Here is a 16,741-nt window from a genome sequence, read left to right on the forward strand (position 1 = left end):
GTAGCTGAGGGCACAATTACAGCTGAACACAGAGTACAACGGAACACTCGTGACAATTTTTTTTAAGCAAATTCAAGCTCTTGTCACTGTCCCAGGTAATATTAAAATATCAATGTCATTGTATTAGCTATTATAAAAATAATATATGTATATAGAATTACAGCTCAGATCAGAACTCGGCAATAAAAAGGGCATCTTAGGGTAATGTTTACAAGTTTGCCTGCCATATGCTACACTTAGGAAAAAGCACGCTAATTACTTAGCAAACACACAGAATTGTTTCAGACCTCAGGGTACATGAAATACCTGCTTTTCGCAACAGGACTAACTTTGCTTGATTCAGAAACTAAAATAGTTTCAGGTGTTTAACCTCACAGGTTTAAAGACATAACAATACAACAAATCAGAGTTGAACCATCTAGTAATGCAAACAAGATTGGTGTGTGTCTCTGATAGTTGGAGTCTGAGGGACATGTTTCTATTTTAGAGCTCATTATTTATTTAGGCCAAAGAATATGCTTAGTGCTTCACAAAATGCAACAAGAAAACGTTCCAACCTAGAAGAGGTTACAGCGTAAGAGCCTACAGTAAGCAACACATAAACCATGGCAGCTGAAAAACAGAAGGGCTGACACAGAGATTTGAAGAACCACACAACTAATCTTGTACTCATCACTTCTGCAGAACTTTCTTCAGAGGCAATGTGAATTACACCCATGTAGAAAGTACAGATTTGCTCCCTGAATTTATTCATAGGATTACTACTACTTCTGCTCCCCTTTCCGTTATGACAGCACATGCTAGCTGCTCTGAAAATCATAATTCCTCTTCTGCAGAGAGAAAAAGAATAAATCAAGGCCAAGTTTTTATACAGACTGGGAGCACCGGTACACATAAAGGTATCGCTTTAGGCTTCTATTTTAAATGACCATAATTTCTGTATGGAACACACTTCTGTTTCTTGGGATTAAGTTCTTGTGAATAACCCACATTTCGACAGGTTTTTTTTTTAATAGGTTGTTCAAGGATTCTTTTTTGCTGCAATTTTACTTAGGATTCTTACTGATAAAATGATGTATGTTACTTCTCTCTCATTTTTGTGTCACATACATGTAGCTTTCTAAATGTTTTGTACGTAAAGGCAATTTTCATTTTTGAGGGAACATAATAGAATGTATTACGAAGGAACATATGTAAGGTTTTCATTAATTCTTTTGTTTTCTGCTTAATTTTTTTTTCTTAATTTAAAGGAAAATTAATTCAGACAGAATGTCTAGAGTTGATCTTTGGGTAGGGAAAAACATGATTATTATTCATGCAGCAGTGTTTATTTCCATCTGTCACCATAGCAGTTCTTTTAATAACTTATTCTACAATTAGTTCAATAGCCTTTCTGCTCCTTTTCTACTAATGCAACATTGAACTTTCTTATTCCTATAAGGTTTTCATTGTGCCTATTTGACTATCTATCAGTAAATCTATTTTGAATGGTTTAGTAGTATGCTGATTATATTTCCTATGTAGATTCTAAGATTAATTTTCAAAATGCTTTCAGAAGTTACTTATACAACATATATACAAAGTAAATTGTGAGAAAGGAAGCCACAGACTATTTCTAGAATCTGATGAATTGGATCTTATATCCCAAATTAAAAATAAATTTTATGCCTGCTGAACTTCTTCATATTTTTTCCTGAAAACTTGGAGGCTCCCATTTCCTCCTCAGGGAGCAGGAAGGTAGCTGAACCGCTCTGAATCAGCTGCTTTTGGAGGACTCACCATGGAAAAATAAAATTCATGGGTCTTGCAGTCCTTCACAACCTCACTGACAGAACTGAAAGTTTTATAACAGAGAGAGCACATAGGCGGTGTTTGTATTTATACAACCTGCAGAGAACCCCTTACAAGGATAATAACATTTTTTTAAAAAAGGACATATTATGGAGAAAGAAAGGTAGAATTTGGAATAGAGGTGAAGAAGAATAGCAGACCAGCTGGTTAGATAGAATCTGTGTAGGAAAGGACTTGCCATCTCAGTGAGCAACTTGTGGCAATGAAGGCTGCATTAGCAAGGGAACAGCTGGCAGGTGAGGAGAACTCATTTAGAACTGGAAGAAGCTGCCCAGAGAGAATCATAGAATTTCCTTTTTCTGGAAATGTTTAAAATTCGGCAGGATAAGGTCCTCAGGAATCTGATTTAACTTTGAAGTTGACCCATCTCTGAGTGCAAGGTTGGACTAAAAGATCTCCGGAGGTGTCTTCCAGTTTAAACTATTCTGAGATTCTTAGTATAAGGCTACAGATATGCATCCTGTTTCTTCACTGAATCTTACCTTTTTGGCTAGTTTTGTTTGGTTAACATCCCCACCCCAATGGGACAAAATCTGAGAGTTGGCATGATCATTTCCATTCTTCATTTCCAGCCCATGTGCTTCTAAATCTGAAGGGCAGGGGATAATTGTAAAGTCTATCCAACAGAATTACAGAGAAGAAATGCATATGACTGCATAAGCTGAATGATACTTTATTTCTATTTTTTTTAAATATGAAGGAGAATGTTTTTGATATAAATGTTTTAAATTATCGCAGTGGGCTTTGAGAGATATTAAAAGTGTTTCAAACACATGAATACAGAACAAATGGACAAAAAAGCAGTTCTGATAACCATATTGAAAAAAATGATAATAATAACAAAAGAGGGCCATGGCATCTATGGGCTGTGGAGATGCAGACGAACAAATCCTGTTAAATATTTCAACAACTGTTATTTCTTTAAAAAATACACAACCTGTCAGCATGTGTTGTACTACTGTTTATTAATTCTCATCGTAAGGCTTAAGAAACGCCCATCTACCATTCTGAAACTTTTAACAGTCTCTGAACAGGAAACATGACTGAGAATTTTATATCTGATAGCACAAATGATAGCAGCAAAGCCCGAAAGAATACAAAGCTTTATAATTTTATGCTTGGAAAACACCATACACAGATTTCTGCAGAACTAGAACAATGCAAATGTGTTAGTATTATTAATTCTGTTAGGTCTGTTCTAGAATTGGTAACAGGCTTCTAAGTAATTTTATGGATAGTTGGCACTGAAAAAGTCAGAAAAAAAGCTGTAGTAAGAACTAGAAAAACTTGCTGGAATTTAAAATCCTTAATGCCTAATGCCTGTAAAGGGTTTTGCAAAAAGTGTTAGAAACCAGAACTCCTCAGTTTCTGGCAATACTTCTGGTCATCCAGCTTCTTCTGAACATACTTAACCCTCACTGAGTTTTTGAGAAACATTCCTTAGTGAGTTACCACAAGTGAATGCTGTGGGATAGCTATGACACTTTCCTCCTCTCTCACAGGAGGCTACCACGTGACATCTTAAGCTGCAGCATGCTACTGCAGAGATATTTCTGTTTATTAAGTTTGAAACAACCCCAAACTCATGATCTAAAATTGAGCCTTTTTCTATAAATTATTGCCCTTGTGCAAATAGGTTTGGATTATAGGTCGTTTCTATCACACCTCTCCCTACAGAAGTTCCTTTCATCATACATCCATACAACATCTGATTTTGCACTCTAATCATCCACCTTCTGTTTACTTATACTAAAAAAAATACCTTTGGGGTGCTAATAACATCATTTCAAATATTCACTGAACCTAAACCACAGCATTAGATCATGGGGGAAAAATAAATAAAGGAAAACAAAGATAGCATAGATAATTCTATATTAATCAGTAATGATACAATACAGTAATGGACTTTCAACAGCAGAATTCTATTGGCCATATTTACCAAACTCAAACCTGTCAACTTCCTTTATCCTTCCCAACAAACTTTCAGACTTGTGACCAATAAATAACCAATCATCCATTCCATCCAGAGGTTGTCATAACACAGAGCACAGTGTATGTTTTTTTCTATTTCCAGTTGTAGCAATCATATTGAAGGGAAGCTCACATTTCTACTTTCCTAATATTCATATTTCATCCAAAAACAGGTATTGCTAAAGCTGGACAAAAGCTCCAGAGGAGTAAGATCCATGAGAGCAATACAATTTCAAACACGAAAAGAGGTGGTCCATCTCAGGAATATTGATAGGCCAGAATGCACTAAGATAGAAGATTCAAATGTAGCTACAAAAATCCTTCATGCTGATTCAGAAGGTACAAAAATGTCTTATTAATTTAAACTGGAAAAAAAAAAAGATACATAAGGTTTTAACATCACTGGCAGAATCTAGTGAATGACAGATGAGGAGAGACAACCATATGCTTTGTGATCTGCATGTTTTTCTCTTTTAGAAGAAATATACATGTGTATTGCTCACAACTTCATAAATTAAGTATCCTTTCTTTATGTTTAGCTTAGCCATATAAATAACGACTCATGTAAAAAATCACTGCATAGAACACTTTGATACAAACAGACTTTCATATCTCAGTTAATGTCACAGTTCCTGTAACTTCTAAATAATTGATTTGGCTTCAAATATAAATGGCATATATAATAGCAGTATCCAAGGGTATGTCACGAATAATCAGTAAGAGACTGTATCATAATTTGCATACAAATGTATTTGCAATAAGAAAAAGATTCTCTAAGTGTCAAAATAAAAACTGATGGATTGAAGGATTTTGCAGAAATTACAACTTGCCATGCAGAATTCTCTTTAAAGAGATTTTCAACAGATGACTCTGAGTCTTGATGAACATCAAGGAAATGTTTTCAAAAGCACCTTAATTAGGCAGTAAGAGATTCACATCGCGGGGAACTTTCCTATCCTGTAAAGTCAGTCATTCTAACTTGGGCAGATTCATGCAGCACTGTTTTCATCAGCAGTTTTTAGTTTTTAGATTTCACCAGTACAGGAAAATGCCTGAGCAGATCAGAAAGCTATCTGCATGGTTTCTCTGCTAGAAATGCAGGTGAAGGTGAGATGACAGGGATGATGGGGAAACTGTCAGTTTTTGAGAGGGCCAAATAGTCAAAGAGAATCAGTGACCAGAATGTTCAGAATGGTTTGATTTCCCTATGATTAGACCGCAGATCTTTCTTTAACCACATGCCCAGGAGAAGAGTTTATTTTCGTCAGTGTTTGAACACTGGGCATAAACACAGAGAGCAGTGGCATCAAGCCATATTAAAGGAGAGATTATACCAGTCAACATTTGCTTATTAAATTACAGGAGTAGCTGGAATAGAGAACTTCTATGTTAACTGTGGGGAAGTATGTGCTTTGGGGAAGATGCTGCTGTAGCCGTCAGAGGCTGGTGAAAAAGGAATGCAGAAGAGGAGACAAAGTAAAGTAATGTCTAGCACCTCTAAGGGGGAAAAAAAGGATTTTTTTTTTTTTTTTTTTTTGAAACTGAAATAGAATCTACTTACTCTCCTTGCTAGCTTTGTAAATACTAAGCCAAATTCCAAAACGAATTTCATAGAATCATAGAATCATCCAATGGTCTGGGTTGAAAAGGACCACAATGATCATCTAGTTTCAACCCCCCTGCTATGTGCAGGGTCACCATCCACCAGACCAGGCTGCCCAGAGCCACATCCAGCCTGGCCTTGAATGCCTCCAGGGATGGGGCATCCACAACCTCCTTGGGCAACCTGTTCCAGTGTGTCAGCACCCTCTGTGTGAAAAACTTCCTCCTAATATCTAACCTAAACCTCCCCTGTCTTAGTTTAAAGCCATTCCCCCTTGTCCTATCACTATCCACCCTCATAAACAGCCGTTACCCTTCCTGTTTATATGCTCCCTTCAAGTACTGGAAGGCAACAATAAGGTCTCCCCAGAGCCTTCTCTTCTCCAAGCTAAACAAACCCAGTTTCCTCAACCTTTCTTCATAGGAGAAGTGCTCCAGCCCTCTGATCACTTTAGTGGCCCTCCTCTGCACCCAATCCAGAGCTCCACGTCCTTCCTGTACTGGGGGCCCCAGGCCTGGATGCAGTACTACAGATGGGGCCTCACAAGAGCTGAGTAAAGAGGAATTTTTTTGTCTTTCTTCCAGACCATGGAAATGAGTTACTGAGCAATGCTAGGGGTTGAATCAATAGTTCCAAGAGCAAGCTATAACCAACCTGATGCCTATCCGATAGTCCTCAGTTTGCAGTAACTGAGCTATCAGTGAAAAAGACTCAATGTGGTAGTCAATCAGCATAGGAAGAAAATAAAGAGCATAAACCTATTTGTGTGAAGGTAGTAATAAAAACTTATGAAAATCTATGGTTTAGAATAAATCATCCTCTCTCTCTAGAAATGACATGTTTATCAATACTTGTTCCTATACTTTCAATAGGACCACAGGTCTGTAATTCACCACATTCTGCTTCTTGCCATTTCTGAATATGGACATAATCTTTTTCTTCTTTCTAAGCATCAGGCACTTTATGTAAACTTTTAAGCTAAAGAGAGGCCTTACACTGGCACCAACCAGCTCCTTTAACACCATTGGATAAATCCCACCTGTCCTAAGGACATACATGTGTCATTGCTCCAGCTAACTCTGACTCAGTACTTGGTATGCTTGGCAATTTTATCCCCCAAACTTTGTTTCTAGAAGTAGAGACTTACAAGAACTGTGAGACAGCTTTACTACTAAAGACAGAAATAAGGACAGCATTGCTATCAGCATTTATTCTTTTTCCACAACATTTATTATTGCATTGCTTGCTTCATTCACCAAGGGGCAGCATTTTCCAAGAACTTCCTTGTGTTGCCAATGTACCCACATTATTTGGGTGGGTTTTTTGTTTTGTTCTGTTTCATTTTTTTCTGTTCATGTATCTTTCAGTTTCAGTGCTAGTTAAGCTTTGACCTTCCTAATTCCATTCTTGATATTCCTTCTTGATAGATACCCACACTTACACCAACTTACAACAACTTTCTTTTGTTGCTCGAACTGCCAAAAGAAAGTTATGAGATTGTGAATGGGAAGGAATTGACCTGTGAAATTAAGAATGGAAGAAAAACAATGGAAGTTACAAGACTGTACTGATTATTAATTTGAGAATAATTTCTAGAGACACAACATACAGGGCTCTAACTTACTTACCATTAAGTAATTCTGGATTTCATTTGGAAATTCACTTTTGCCTCAACGCCTGACACAAAGTGTTGAAATCCACTTTGGTAGATTACCAAAGTCATTCAGCAGCTGGGTTGTTGGATGGGCCTTTGAGCAGCCTGGTCTAGAGGGAGGTGTCCTTGCCTATAGCAGGGGGTTGGAACTAGATGATCTTGAAGATCCCTTCCAACCCAAACCATTCTATGATTCTATGATTCTGCAAACCTGAAATTTTGTGAGCAATCAAGGAGCACCATCTGTAATGTTCTGTTCAAAGTACACTACAAGAAAAAACTGTTGAGGTAGAATCACTTTCATTTTAGACTTTCGAAAACATACGGAGAACCCAAATGTCAAGCTATGTGTTTAATGAATCATGCTGTTCTATTATAAGCACATATAAAGTATATGAAAATCAAGGTCATAAGAGGGCAGCATTTTTAATAGATTTCTCAAAACACCTTTAGTATTTGACAGCATTTCAAATTTTTTACTGGTAGCTGAGATATGCTTACTTGCAATATATGTACGTTCATCTTCAAGCTTTAGCAAGAGTAAAAAGAAAAAATAATAGGGTAACTTCAGCACAGATGGGAAAATCCCAAAAGAGCTGGATAAGCTTCAGGTAAGTGCCATATTTTAAAATTATTTTTTTAAAAGTTCAAGTTAGTTCTTGTTTTCCCAGAAGCATTCAATCAATCTTAGCTAAGCTGCTTTTTTTGTTGGTTTTGGTAATTTTATGTTATTCTAATGCCAAAAACGTTAAGACATCAAAGTGGAATAGGAGTGGAGATAAAGAAAAGAAGTAAATCTGATGAAATAAACAAATCTGGTAACGTAATCACTGCATATTCACTACAGTTACTGTGAGGCTGATGTTTGGAGGGCCTTCAGACATCCTAAGAATGGAGAGATATTTGCTTTCAAGTAAACCATTTTGGAACACTTACAAATTTAAACAAAAACAAAGCACTATGCAAGACAGAATCCAGGTGGTCCTTTCTGTTTTCCAGGACCTTCTCTTTTAGTTTTCCACAAATCAGTGCTTTTTGTAATTCTTACAGTCATGAGCAAGCCTGCATCCCGGCAAATCTTTTTACATAAGCAGCTATTCTTTAGAAATAACACAAAGCTGACAACAGGAGTAAGAGAGGTTCCTCCCATGTTGCTAGTTGAAAAATCAAATTTGTCCTCTGGAGTGTAAGAAGCAGAATACAAAGGATTATACGAGTTAGAGAAAATTGATGGAGTGTGGGCAAAGGAAGAGCAAAAACTGAGAAACTCTGAAAAAGCAGGCAGGTAGCAGAGGATGAAGACAAGAGGGTCTAGAGGAACAGAAGAGATTCAGAGGGAGAAAGAATAAACAGAAAGCCCAATGCCTGCTGCTCAGCATCTGACTGAGACAAAAGAAACTTTACCTAGCTCTCCTCAGCTTCATTGGCAAAAAAGTTCCCAGTATAGAGAACCACTCCTAAGATGCTTTACATATTGGCATTGGCTGCCAGATGTAGAAATAGAAGTGAAAGCTGTATTTATAATGTAACATAACACTGTTATTGTTGATTAAATAAATGGTGTCTGATATTTCTCCGTACTAACATTTTCATTGTGCTGTATACCAGTCTTAACCTCTTGTCAACTACTGATTTTTTCCTGCAATGTGAGACATGGTGCTTTTAATATAAAAGAGGCCAAGAAATTCAATATCACTGTTTATTATCATTATTATTAACATTATAAAATAGTATTGCCCATGGCATTTTACTATATGTCTGCTCAAGTAGTTTGGGATTTGCAGTGAGGACCTGTTTAGATGCTGAATGAACTCAACAATCATGTTCAATAAGTCTGGTGTTCTGTCACAGAAAAAAAAAAAAAAAAAAAAAAAAAAGCTTATTACTAATGAGATGCATCATGTTATTCAATATCCAAATAAAGCAGTATTTCTCAAGTATGCATGCCTGGGGCACAAATCTGACAAACACTTAGAGAAGCAAAATGCTGTCCAAAGAGACAGCGATTAATAAAGACCAGTTGAGAGAAAGGGAGGAGTTGTTTCCATGTTCTGAAATACTGGCTTTGCTATATCCATTTCTTGGAGTGGATCCAGAACCTTGCAAGTACTCTAGGGAGAGCTTCAGGATACCCAGAAATACGGGCAGGGTCTCTGCCCACTGGCTGAGATATTTACACCTTACATGAATGTTACTGAGAGTGTTGCAAGCTTTGCTCAGTGCCTACGCATCTTCAGTTTCTTTAGCTGGGGTTGAAGTATAAATAAGCATTATAGTGAACTGTCATTACATTTTGTAACATGTCTGCATAACATTTTAGCCTGGCAGCACACTATGGACATTGATTCAAAGAGAATTCATATTGTTCAATTAAAATTAAAAAAAAAAAAATCACAGGCTACAGCACAGAATAAAAAAATTAAATTGCTTTTATCCTCCGTGTGACTAATAGTGGGAAAACCTACAACTTGCCATGTCCATACAGTGAGGTTTTCCAGTTTGTTTGCGCCTTGAAACAGTCACCTCTACAGAGCTGGTTGTACCTGGTGCTCCGCAATCTGCTTCTCTCTGCTTACTTCTACTTCCCTTGCAGAAGAATGCCCTCATTGATGTGGAGATACCTCCAGCAGCAGCTGGCACCCACGGAGGTGTTCTATGCACAGAAGACCCTCTGAGTAAATCAGTTCACCCTTGTTGCTTCTAATCTATTTTTTAATTGGCCTGAACACACCTGCCAGAAAGCAGGAAGTCAGAATACAGAATTCCTACAGAATTTAAATAAACCAATTTTTATACATATATATCCTATAGTAGTCACAAAAATAAAAGCAAAGGCAGAAAAAGCTATAATCACTATTAAATGATATGGATATACAGAATGCTCTCCTAATGAATTTCTCTTCAGCAAATTCTACAAAAATTTTTCATGATGTTTTATAACTTCGTATTATTTCCTATGCTTTCTCCTATTCAAATATATATATTCCAAATACAGATGTACTTCAGATTTCTCCTCCAGACTGTTCCTTTTTTTCTTTTTTTCTTCTTTAAGAACACTTATTTTTAGCACTTAATAGCCTTGTTATCTATAATCATCATTATGGCATTGTCTGATTTAAATATTTCTATCAATATGGCAAGATTTGTTTTAGAAGTAACTGAATCACAGAGTAATTTTAAAATACATAGCATTCCATTTTAGAATTTTGTAACAAAACTGATGAATTCAGATATAAGGCTTATGACTGAATAGGCAACATATTTTCTTCAAATGACTTTATAATGGAAAAAGAAGTTTAAGTCCAAAGAAGGGGAGCACAGTGATACTTGATCCCATCTGATACTGCCCAGACATGAGAAGGGCTGGCCTTTGGAATGATGCACTGGGAAAGCAGTCTGGGCAGAGCACAAACATGTGGGGAAAGAGTACAGAACAGGTTGTGCCTATTTCTGCTGCTTTTTATTGTTCTCAAGTAAATGAATATTAACTGAAAAGAAGCATTATTACATATTTTGTGACATTCTGGTTACATGCTCTAAAGTCTCATGAGGCCTGGTTTAAATTCAAATTAATCCTAAGCTACACTTAATTAGCATTGCTGTAGTTGGTTTTGCTTTTCCTGTTGTAAGGGAAAATGTGATATCTTACAGTTTTGCTGTTTTCAAATGTTGAAATATATGATGGAGGTGAAGAAGTGATTTGGTAGCTGAATGACTCCCTGGCAGGAGAGAATCTGACAGGATGGCATTTTACTAATTAAGAAGAGTGCTGGACTAACCAGATGGGAAAAATACATACTGAAACTTTTTTTCTTTCTTTCTTTCTTTTTTTTTTTTTTTAAGACAATGTAGAAATAAACAAGGACAACAAAGGGCACGCAAAGAAGAACTGGTAAGTAAGGCAATTTGCTAGCATAAAATAAACCTACGTAATTGAGATAATAACCAAATAATCCTGCTTTAATCAGATCATAAATTAGGCAGGAATCAGAAGCCACTGATGTGAGCAAGGCATTTCTGTGCTTCAAACCCAGCCCTAGCACAAATGTTCATGCAGTGTGACTTCTGGCAGATCAGTCAGAACTACATCTATACAGACACTTATGAGCCTAAATGCAGTATGTAGACACCACTGAGATCTTTGGAACAAATAAATACATAAATGAAACAAGGATCTCCAGAGATTTTGCATCTCCTTTAGAGACTGAGGAAATAGCACAAATCATTCCACATTACAAAATAAGAAATGTGCTTAAAAAATATCAACAAACTAAAAAAACAAAAACAAAAAACAGCAATATCTAAGTACTTTTTAACAACCTTTAAGTCAACAAAGTTTCTACGTTATATTCCTTAAGTCAAATTACTGGGAAATGTAAAAGAATAAAACAATGAGGTTAAAAAAAAAAAACAAATTGTATTCTGTTAATATCTGCTGCTCTGCACTCTTTCTCTGAAGAGAAAGAAAAAGAAACTATTAAAGATGCTATGGAAAAGGTTGATACTTTCTTTACTTTCTTCAGCAGAAGGGTCAGCCTCAGTCAGCAGGATAAAGTTCGTGTCAGTGACAACGGCAGAAGAATTCAGGTTAGAATTATGACATTGATGACTGTTTTCAAATGAACTGGGCATGAGGAAATTCCTTTCAGGATACTCAGAGATAACAGAGTAAAGACATTTCGGAGCCATTAGCAATTGTCTTTGAGAACTTGTGGAGAACAGATGAGCTTCTAAAAGAAAAAAAGGCAGACATCATGTTTATCTCTAAGAGGAGGGAACAGAAGAAACCAGAGAAATACATAGTGTTCTGCTTTACATCCATTCAGAGAAAAATACTGGAACAAATAATTGAACAAGTCTGTATAAAAGCTTAAGCTTTTGTCCTGTTTTAAGGATATAAGACAGTCAGCATACATTTGTTGAAAACTATGGTGGAAAGTCTCAGCTGGAGCATATTGTCCGGTTTGTTCATTGTACATTGTGGAAAGTGTGGTTCAACTGAAGAATAATTAGAGATTTAGAAAAAAAATCTGTAAGGAAGAACAGAAGGTCCCTTGGGAGGCTGTGAAATCTTTATCACCAATATAGATCTTCAAAACAGGCAAACATATGTTAGGAATGGTTTAGGTAAAGCTGATTCTGCCTTTGGCAAGGATGGTGTCTTCAGAGGGCTGGTTCTAGGCACCGGTAAAATAGAAAATCAGTCAGTAAAATTGGTTGTCAAAAGCAGCAAAGTGGGAATACCCTACTGCATATCATGCCATAAGACATGCAAGCATTGTTAGAATGGAGGCTTAAACCCTTTGGGACTGGAGAATTACAGTCTCTGCGGTCTGCCTCAACTACTCCATGCAAAATCAAATTTTCATATCCAAGAGACACAACTAGAAAGGACTCAGAGCTACAGAGACAGCAGCTCTACTTAAGGCATTGCTTTTCAGTTAGCCCCATACACTGTGTAGGAAGGAAGTTACATACTGGAGGCTGTAGCAGCTGGTACCAAAACCCTAATTTCCTTTTGTGATTCCTGTCTTTAGCTACTTTACTATGTGCCAAGGAAGAGCTAGATTTATAGAGCCTTGTGAAGATGAATTAATGTCTCTATAAAAGACTATCTCTGTTAGAAAATGATTAGCACTCGAGATTTGGAAGTTGCGCTGCCAGTTTCAAGGCTGGCACAGTAACCAGTGGGTTACTGTGTTTGTCACAGTAAGTGGTAACAGGCAGGAACGGAATAGTGACTGGTGCACTCAGATACATGAGTAGGAGTAGGTAGGCTGGAAAATGGTCCATGGTCTCTGAAGAATTTGGAGAAGAAATTTAAGATAACTTCTGTAAGTTCCAGGCTCCAGTGTAAATCATATCTTCTTAAAGGAGGGCTTTAGAAAGAGCTGTCAATTCGCCTGTATGCAAAGTCAAGCCAAGCACTGGGAAGGAGGTCTCTGGTTCTTCATTTTCTTATTATAAACTAACCTGAAATCTATCAGTGTCATCCATCTTTCCTGGTTTTATTCCTCATATTAAAGCTGCCTTTCTATAGTGTTCTCTTTACCTGAGCGTTCTCCCTTTTGTGATCAAAAAACTGAGCTTTTAGTCACTGTTGCAGGGAATGAACCCTCAGTTCTGTGTGCAATTCTTTCATGTGATTTAATACACAATAAGCTGATTACAGTGCTATCTAAAAGCATTGGCAGGTATATATGAACATTGTATATGTACTGATGGAAATTGTTAATTAATACAGATACATTAACATATAATCACTTTTTAAGAGTGTGGCAGTTTTGAGTCTTTCTTTACTTATTCAGATCTCCAATACAAGCCAAAATTCTTTTACATCTTTTGCTTCCAGGAAGCCAACAATAAATGGAAACAATGTGAGAAGAGCAGGTGTGTTTTCACTCAGAGGAAGCAGCTACGGATATGAAAATGACTTAGCAGCTGGTGAATAAGAAGACTGAAGCTGTGCCAGACAAAGTGAGCGCGTGTGTGTGCTTTTATTTTACCACTGATTATACAAAAAGGCCCAAACTCATTGATCATGTAGTTCTACCCCTGCTTCACCAAGAATAAATATTTAAGTGGCATAACTATTTCAGAAAGCCACTTATTAATAGTGATACATTTTCTGTGTTGTAACTGGAAATACACATTAATCATTCTTTTCTTCTTCTTTTCAGACCTTCTTCTCTCCATTCCTGTTTACATCACAGTGAGAACAACTATCATTTGCACGACGCTGGTCTGCATTTTTGTTTGATATTTAGTTTTCTTAGCTTTACAGATGAGGCTGTGTTCAAGTAAGTGCAGTGCCAGCACACATAACCTACACAGGATATAACTTGAAGCTTTCTCTTCTTGAAGTTGAGAAAGAATTACCATAGAAATTCAGCACGATGATTTATCTTTGGTGCACGAGGATATCAACAAATTTTAGTTAAAACTTGAGAGGAATGATTATTTGATAACTGCTCATACCTTTTGGTTTCACCTGGTGATAGAATTTCAGTGTGGTGGTACACTGTAAGATTTACAGGAACCCTCACCTGAGCACCTTTGGCACACTCTGGGTAGTCAAGCTCAGAATCACTAAATTCTCAGAGGATGAGAGTGAGCAAAGAAGAGAGGCATGCTGTTGAAATCACAAAGCTATTTTTTCATGTATAAAACAATTTAAAATAAAACAGGAGGAGCTGGAACAACTACATCAACAGGAGAAAGACTGAAGAGATGAATCACTTCAAAATATTTTTCAGTGTGCAGAGAAACAGAAATATTTCTTTTTGAATATCAAACAATCAAGCAATATTGAAAGTACACCAACCCAATGCATTAGGGAAGTTATAGGTACGTTTTCAGTTGCTACATCATCCTGCAAAAATAACTAAAGTGGACTTGTATTTTCCTTAATAATAAAAAATAAAAATAAAAAAGGGAACAAATAAAAGCATTTTAGTAGCTTTCCCTACAATTTTTTCTTTAGGGGGAAGCTTGGAATGTTTATGCTACTGTATGGATTTTATGTATAGTTGGTTAGATCCATAACTAAAGAAAACTAGGAAAAATTAACTTCTATGCTTGGAGATTCTGTTCAAAGGTCCTGGATTAAATAAGCAGCATTAAAATTTTAGATGTCATCACCATTTAAATAATGGGGAAAACTTTCATCACCACAGGCTTTGAGGTCTTTTTCCTGTGATCTCTTTACAGCCCACTGAACGAGAAGTTTACCTTGATGTGTATTCACACTGATCTTCCTTCTGCTATGTTTTGTGACCAGTTAGTGATAGCTAACAACAAAAGCCATGAAATTATGGAGCTGATCTGTTGGTCACTGCAGTGGGAAGGCAGGGCCAACACAGGGAAGCTCAGCTGCATGCAATGCATTGAGTGACTGGAAGCAGTGGAGCCAGGATCCATCCCTTCCCAGACCTCTCGTAAGGGTGGGCAGTGGAGGCAAGGGCATCTCTTGCTGGAGATCACTGCATACCTGAGGCCTTCTAAAGGTAAGCAGCTCCTTTCCTTCATTTCTGCATCTGTGGCTGCTGTAGTTGGCCTCTTTCTTGTTTACTGCAGCCAAAGACTTTCCCACCCCACTATTATTGTGGTACTTTTCATCCCATTATAACATTACACCATCTACAAAAGTATCAAAATGTTTCATTTTTCAACTAAATATTCTGAAATAATAAAAAATATACATTCTAAATAGACATTGCAATATCTTTTAAAACTGCTGCAGTTGCAATGTTCTCTATCATTCTACAGTACCCTCTCCTTTACAGAAGATTATTTAATGCAGAGAAATTCCTACACGTTTGTATCAGCATGAAGTCATTAACATAAGAACATATGCCACATTGGTTCAGGCCCGTCTTCTCTTCAGCAGTGGCTAAAAATCAATGCCCTGGGAAGAGTAAGAACAGGGCAAGCATATGTAATGTATCCTCAGAGTCTTCTCCCAGCTGCCAGCTATTTTCAGGTCACAGAACTTCCTGAGATTGATGCTGCCTGTCTCTTTAGTTTCCCTCAGTGAATCTCTCCAGTATTTACTTGACCAGTCTCCCCTTGAACACATCCAACATTTTCACATCCTGAACAGCTTTGACAAGAAGTTCCACAGGTATACTAACACAAGTCCATTAACTTAATGACTTTGCATTAGCACCTGTCTCTTCCTTTTCCCCAGACTCTACAATTTTTTGAGACTACAGAAACAAAAGTAATACCATGGAAGCACTAATCTTGCTACACTACATAACTCCACCTTTTTGTAGAGAGGGAAAGAGGTCAAAAAATCCCAGAAACTAAATGCTTTATTTCAAATACTTCTCTTTATTCTCTCCTTCCTCCATTCTTACTCCACACTGACAGCCTGATAAATGGCTTAGAATCAAACATTCAGCCAAAAGTGCAAAAGCTCCTTGTATCAGCCATGTTTTCTTAGATGCTGGATATAATGTCTAAAACCGCTATGAGGTTTACTGAATATTAACAAGGAACTTAGGGAGAAGGCCTATGTCATGTAGTTGATATCAAAACACCTCAGTTCTTTATACTGGCAGGCCTGAGAAATCAACATTTAGGCATAAAAGCTCCTGAATATTTGCCTTTATGGCAAAAACAAAAACAAAACAAAACAATAAAAGAGGCTTTCAAGGTGAATGTTTTCCCTCCATTGCTCTACAGTTTTCAGCAGTTTTGTCAAATATTGGGGAAAATAAAGACGCAATGGGGATAAAAACTAACCTGAGCTTAAGGTTCTGCATAATTAAGTCCCTTCGGATCTTAACTGAGGATCAGCAGATTGATTTTCTGCTATTCTCCTGGAAGATGTATTGAAGGTTCCATCTTGTTGCACACTTTCTGGATGTACCACAAGTTGCATTCTCTATACATTGATAGCATTGTGTTTACAAAGTGATTGCTACTTTCTACTGTTGCCATAATCATTACTGGCTCTTAAAATCCAGTTTAAAGGTATACATTTGCTACAGTAATTACTGGGTACAGCTGTTTCCAAACACATAGGTTTGTGCTGCTCCCTTTACATGCAAGGTAACGCTTTCTCAGAACAGCGAGCCTCCAGAAACAGCTGGAATCACACATGGAAGCAAAGCATGGCCCAAAGGCAGTTTGCAGGCTGCTGCAGCTCACGCCTG

At 37.1% G+C, this 16,741-nt stretch overlaps 1 protein-coding gene and 1 long non-coding RNA gene across 4 annotated transcripts in view; one reads left to right on the forward strand and one right to left on the reverse strand.

Moving 5' to 3' along the window:
- Nucleotides 1-16,741, reverse strand: part of RBMS1 (RNA binding motif single stranded interacting protein 1) — a 345,593-nt gene that overhangs the window by 267,684 nt on the left and 61,168 nt on the right. The gene's annotated exons all lie outside the window — the stretch shown is intronic.
- LOC116232811 (uncharacterized) lies at nucleotides 6-14,479 on the forward strand. Of its 2 annotated transcripts, none has more exons than XR_016468209.1 (6): nucleotides 6-95; nucleotides 9,673-9,727; nucleotides 10,923-10,971; nucleotides 11,603-11,666; nucleotides 13,432-13,556; nucleotides 13,760-14,479. It is a non-coding gene; the product is annotated as an uncharacterized LOC116232811 (long non-coding RNA). The 2 variants fall into 2 exon arrangements; XR_016468210.1 differs by lacking the exon at nucleotides 6-95 and adding an exon at nucleotides 775-899.

The sequence above is a fragment of the Phasianus colchicus genome, chromosome 7 (genome assembly GCF_987193195.1).
Source record: "Phasianus colchicus chromosome 7, bPhaCol1.hap1.1, whole genome shotgun sequence".
Lineage (NCBI taxonomy): Eukaryota > Metazoa > Chordata > Aves > Galliformes > Phasianidae > Phasianus > Phasianus colchicus.